The sequence below is a fragment of the Crinia signifera genome, chromosome 4 (genome assembly GCF_055691185.1).
Source record: "Crinia signifera chromosome 4, ASM5569118v1, whole genome shotgun sequence".
Lineage (NCBI taxonomy): Eukaryota > Metazoa > Chordata > Amphibia > Anura > Myobatrachidae > Crinia > Crinia signifera.
The window spans coordinates 329,347,886-329,354,223 of record NC_139220.1 but is presented as its reverse complement, the minus strand read 5'-3'; the positions used below and the strand labels follow the sequence as shown (position 1 = coordinate 329,354,223).

At 40.6% G+C, this 6,338-nt stretch overlaps 1 pseudogene; it reads right to left on the bottom strand.

Annotated features, from left to right (window-relative positions):
• Positions 1-1,974: 1,974 nt before the first annotated feature.
• On the bottom strand, positions 1,975-5,471 carry LOC146073487 (E3 SUMO-protein ligase KIAA1586-like; annotated as a pseudogene).
• Between the last annotated feature and the right edge of the window lie 867 nt (positions 5,472-6,338).

Sequence of the window (6,338 nt, the reverse complement as noted above, 5' to 3'; positions counted from 1 at the left end):
ACCCATTGTAATGTTCCTTATGACGCTTTCTCAAGTATATTGTCTAATAAGCCCTGGACACTTCCATAAGGGTTATATTACATTTGTGGACTTAGAGCTTATAGATGGTTACCAATTAATTATTTGGGGATATGATTTATAGGTTCTATAACCTGATGCAATGTGGTAATAAAACATGAGGATTTGAAGGAAACATACATGAAGGGTTTACTTCCAAAAAGAGTGAAGATGTTGAAGAGGGAGACACAAGTAGTACATGAGAAGTATGAACACCTTTTTACATTGTCCCAAGGTTATAAGATCGGCCGAAATATAATCACATTTGGTACATGAGGGATAATCGCAAATCAGAGAATGACACAGGAGTTGGGAGACCTAATAAATAATATCACAGACATATATGATAGTACTTTTATATTTGTAGGGAGCAAATTGAAATCAATAAGAACCGAGGTAATGCAACATAGAATGATTCTGGACTTCCTTACGGCCGCAACCTCAGGATATTGTGTTACACTGCAGACAATATATGGGTTAAAATGCTGTACACACACCACTAATTCTTCTGATGCTGAAGAAATAATTGAAGAAAATTTAAAAGAAATTACTTAAAAATGAATTCGCTGAGTGAAATAAGCACGATGGTGTGATTCCCGACAATTGGTTCACTTGGTTGAATCTTAATACTTAGAGTTCACTCTAGCATTTAGCCAGGGTGCCGGTGGGCGGACCGGGCCCGCTGACGTCACAGCTGGGGGTGGTCCCGGGCTGCCGACGTCACAAGAGGGGCGTGCTCGGCCACTGCCGTCATCAAAGGGGGCGGGCCCGGCCCCTCCAAAGTCGCTGTACTTCCGGGGAAGCACCGGGCATCGCCGTCTACGTCGACGCTGTGCTTCCCCGTGAGGCTGTTTTAGCGGGGCACTGCTAGAGGGGCAGGGCAGATTTTGCCCTTTAAAAATCGGGCAGGGCGCAGCACCCTGCTAAAACAGCCTAGCGGGAACACTATTACTTGGTTTGCATGGGTGGTAGATTGGAGGGCAGACAGTCTGCACAGTTTTGTCAACAGTAATGGGGACAAACCAGATAATGGGGTACGCATGCGTAGACCCCAAGGCCTTCAGGTCTAGGAGGCCTCAAAATTTCTCTGCCTAGTAACCAGGCTTAGATGACGTGAATTATTAAAATATCATTAACTAAATACTGACTTGTCCAATCACATCTTAGCACATAGGAGTACTGTAATTACCAAACTGAATCAAGTATAAATATTGGGCATAAAAAGGGAGTGGTAAAGCAATTGAGAAAGCAGTTTAGAGGGCACATGATTGGAGCTGGGGGTGCAGGTAATAATCCCTGAGGTACTGACTAATTTTCTGTACCCTGTAATTGAGTTGAATTAGTCCATTATTATTATTATTATCTTTAATGTGTTACGTTTGCTTCGACCTTTGCAATACATGTTATCCAGTTATCTGTTACTATATTTTACTATTTTTCAAGTAAAGCATTTTTCTATATTTTACAAGTTGGCATTGACTGAATTATTTCAGCGTTTGCCATTATATTTAAGGGTCATAAAGTAAGAGAGTATAGGACTGTTTTTTCAGTGGGTAGCTGTTTTTGACCGTGATGTCATTTAAACCTCTGTAGTCGATACACGGTCTGCGACCGCCGTCCTTTTTCTTTACAAAAAAGAAACCTGCGCAAGTAGGAGAGAATGGGGGCGAATTAATCCCTTCTGGAGATTTTCCTGAATATACAGTAGGAGCCCATCTCATCTATCTTCTTTAGGCCATGGCTCAGCATGGCTAGCCATGGCTATCTTAATGTTCTCAGCTGCAATACAATACATAGAACAATACAGTAGGGGATTAGCAGAGTAATCCAATTACTCACTGAATCCTATTATAGCAATAGATGACAGTGGCTCCATCTGTAGGTCGACATGGCCAGAGTTTCAGGAACAGATAACGGTTAAGCACGACCTTTGGGAGGAGCTTTTCCTGGAAGCAGATCAATGGGACAATCCCAGTCACGGTGTGGTGGCAGGGTATCTGCAGCTTGTTCACTAAATAAATCTTCATATTCCCTGTAGGTATCAGGTAGACCAGGCAGCATCTTAGCTGTGGAAGAACGGACTGGAAGAACAGGAGTGATACAATGGTGGTGACAGTACAATGGTGGTGACAGTACGGACTCCACCGCTCCCACTGTAAGGTGGACCAATTCATGCTGGGATTATGTCGGAGCCAGCGTAGTCCTATAACTATGACATAGGATGCCTGAGAATCACTAGGAACTCCATCACCTCTTGGTGCAACATACCGACTTTGAAGGGAATAGGCTTTTTTTTTAAATCTTTTTATTGAGATATTTAGCTTGGTATGCATATAAATATACATTCAAAATATATAATGTACACAAAACATTTACATAACACTTAAATATTGGCAAATAACACTGACTGTAAGTCAAAGTTTTAGAGATTACATACAGCATACCAAAACATATAGTAAAACAAGGGCAAAGATGAATAGATGGTACTTGTTTCCTAGCGCGGCGCCCGTCGTGGTAGATTGCATACCTTAAGTTAAGGTAACTTAAGGTATGCGATGGACACGATTTTCTGTCAATTAAGTGGCTTTATTGCCGGCAATGAGAAAATCGCGTTGATCGCGTCCATCGCATGCCATTATAATGGCATGCGATTCGATCTACGCGATTTTACATAGGGAACAATGGGAAATGGGCCAAATTTTGGATTGTATATGCACCGTCATGGGTTTTAATTATGTGAAATGTCCCCCCATTGTTAACGCCACCCCACTATTGACGCCAACCCGAAGAGCGGCAAGCGCAGCGAGCCCACGAAGGGGGGCGGCGGTACGCGTCCGCCGACCTTTTCATACCCCCACTATCCACATCGGCGTGGAGTTGATTTTATAAAGTGTGGCGAGCGTAGCGTGCCACCGAGCCCGAAGCATGGCGAGCGCATTGAGCCCCGCGAGGGGATGCGTATACATGTGAGGTTATGCGCTTCCGCTCGCCACGCTTCGGGCTCGGTGGCTCGCTGCGCTCGCCACACTTTATAGTATCAACTCCACGGCGACGTGGATAGTGGGGGTATGAAAAGGTCGGAGGACGCGTACCGCCATCGCTCGCCACGCTTCGGGTTGGCGTTCATCGTGGGGTGGCGTTAACAATGGGGGGCATTTCACCCATGAGGGGGGTATGCAATTAAAATTGGGGTTTCGGGGGCTTTTTACATTGGGCCCAATGTAAAATTGGGCCCAATATATTTCCATATTGCTGTTTGATTGGCGTCCTCACTTTTCATCCGAGCATCATCGGCTGTGTGATTTACCCTTAGCCATCGTTGCACTGTCAGAGTAGGATTCCGTTCCTTTAGCGGTAGGCCGATTAGACTGATAATCGTTATGTTTGATATATTACAAACAGTAAGGCGACTTCTCTTCTCAGAACATATAACGTTCATCTTTAAAAAAAACCCTTTCCACTTCTGCTGAATTTACAGCAATTGTTCTGACAATATTTTTAGCTCTTTGAACACTTTCAGGAATTGAATAGTTCTGGGAATTTTTTAAAACATTTTCCACAAAATCTCGATACTCATTAATATCAATTTTGTAATTGAAAAATGTATTAAACACATGTAATTGTTCTTCAGCTGCTTTCCATGGAACGATTACTTCTTCAATATTCCAGTAATCTGGCTCCAAAAAAGTGAGAAATTGTAAATGTATTACTATCCTCAAAATGGCTACAACTTGCTTTTAAATGTCTACAATCCATTAATCTTTTTTTTTTAATTAGTGTTTAAAATATCAATCATCAATGCCAAATCAGTTAAAAAATATATATTTTTCAGCCATACACAAGTACTTTGGATTTGAAGAAAAATAGTGATGTAGCGCTGGATAAGCGCGCCACACAGCTAGGGCTGACCTTAAACTACAGGCAGCCCCTCTTGGTCCCAAAACTCTATCAATGTTTATAATTTCAATTCCAAGTTGTTCGGATATTTTGGTAAATTCAATCTGGTTCTTATTGGATTGATGGAAATATTTTGAAATGATTTACTTGCTTTATTTCCTTTACTGAGTCATCTAAAACAAGTTGGAGGTGATGGTATAAACAGTGCCATATTATGATGTTTGGAAAGTTTTTGCTATCCCAGTGCTCACTCCAGATTTTCTCCCGAGCATAACACTGGCACCATCAGAGCAAAATCCTATTACTTTTTTTTGTAGGTAGTTCTTAGTAATAATATCAAAAACTGTGTACACAGAAATTCTTAAAACATAAAAACATAGGTAAAAAAATCTAAATATTTAGGCTGTAGCATACATGGTTAGATATATTGGCTAATGACACCCAGTTGGGCTTTTTGGTATTAACCAGGGGCGTGTTATTCCTTGGTGAAGCTGTGAGTAATATACTCAATGCTGCTATTATAACAGTCCCTATAGTTGGGGACATAACTCCCAAAGTCACCCAAATATGCAGAGTTAGTGCTATTTCAGCTGGCAAGCAAGTTAGTCAGTCACACATTTAACTTGGTTAGATGGAACCAGGTAGCTTGATACTATTAGTAGAGCTGCAACTGCCCAATCATTCAACCAATGTTGTATAAACCAGCTTGCACAATACTTATGCTTCCGTTTGGGTGCAGGCAGATGGATGTATTTTTGTAATCCACTTTGGGTGTATTGGGTATATATTACTCACAGCTTCATATGTCTAACCATGCATGCTACAGCCTAAATATTTAGATTTTTATACCTATGTTTTTATGAGATTTAAGAATTTCTGTGTACACAGTTTTTGATATTGTCCTACTGGCCGGTGGTATTGCGAATTGAATTAATTCTGGTTAAATAAAATATATATATTTTTTGATACTTGTGTTATAGTCCATGAGTGCCGTTTACTTATCTGTCTAAGTGTTTGTTCATTCTAAGGGTTGAGTATCCCTTATAAACAGCAGCTGGGACTATAATTAGTGCCCTGCGCTTGGTTATAGAAAATTTTATTTAGTTCTTAGTAATGCCAACTTTATTTAAACTTTCCGTAACTGAAGAACATATTGTCTGTGCATCTTGTTTTTCCAATTCAACCAGCTCAACAAAAATAGTTGGAGATGAAACGGAGTCCTCAACTTTTAAGAAAAGTATAATAACTGGTTTGCAAGATATCGTTGAAGCTTCGACAATAATCAAACATATTTTCTGATTATTTTCAGTAATTTTAGTAAATATTTTTTCCTTTGCAATACAATCAACTATTTTCACAGCAGTTTTACGTGAATGCAATCCTTTTCCCATATCTAAGCCATTTTTAATTTGCAGTTCAATCTCACCTTCCATGTCTGAAAATGGTTTACATATTTTTGACAGGCTGTACACTGTATTAAATAGTCTACAAGTAGTACTTAAATATTTTTTATTCATTGTATCTACTACGTTTGATATAGAATCCTGCTCACATATTTTGAAGTTGTCTTTACAAATGTTATGAGCCTTTGATGAAAAATGTTCTTTCATTTTTTTCCTTAGAGAAGCTTGTTGTACCACTTTTCCCTGATGCCTCAATCTGAAAACCTTTCCACTCTTGACGCATGAACACTTTTCTCTTTTATGAAATCATATTTTGCACAATACTCACAACCTAACTTTTTGTTAGAAATTCCCAGTCCTTCATATTTTGCTTAAAATTTTTTATATTGTTGCCCTGACCAGCATTCAGGAAGACTATTTTCAATATTGGAATTGTTGTGATTTTCTATTTCAATTGACGTGCTGCCATAGGTGCTGATTTATGTTTTTGGTGGTGGGTGCTCAAGCCAAAAATATAGAGAAGTGGCTTCATGGGGAAGGGGTGTGGCCACAAAATAATACCAATTTATATTACGACAACAGAGTTCCACATCCATAAATGCCCCCACAGTGCAGGTACATAAATGCCCCCACAGTGCAGGTACATAAATGCCCCCACAGTGCAGGTACATAGATGCCCCCACAGTGCAGGTACATAGATGCCCCCACAGTGCAGGTACATAGATGTCCCCACAGTGCAGGTACATAAATGTCCCCACAGTGCAGGTACATAAATGTCCCCACAGTGCAGGTACATAAATGCCCCCACAGTGCAGGTACATAAATGCCCCCACAGTGCAGGTACATAAATGCCCCCACAGTGCAGGTACATAAATGCCCGCACAGTGCAGGTACATAAATGCCCCCACAGTGCAGGTACATAAATGCCCCCACAGTGCAGGTACATAAATGCCCCCACAGTGCAGGTACATAAATGCCCCC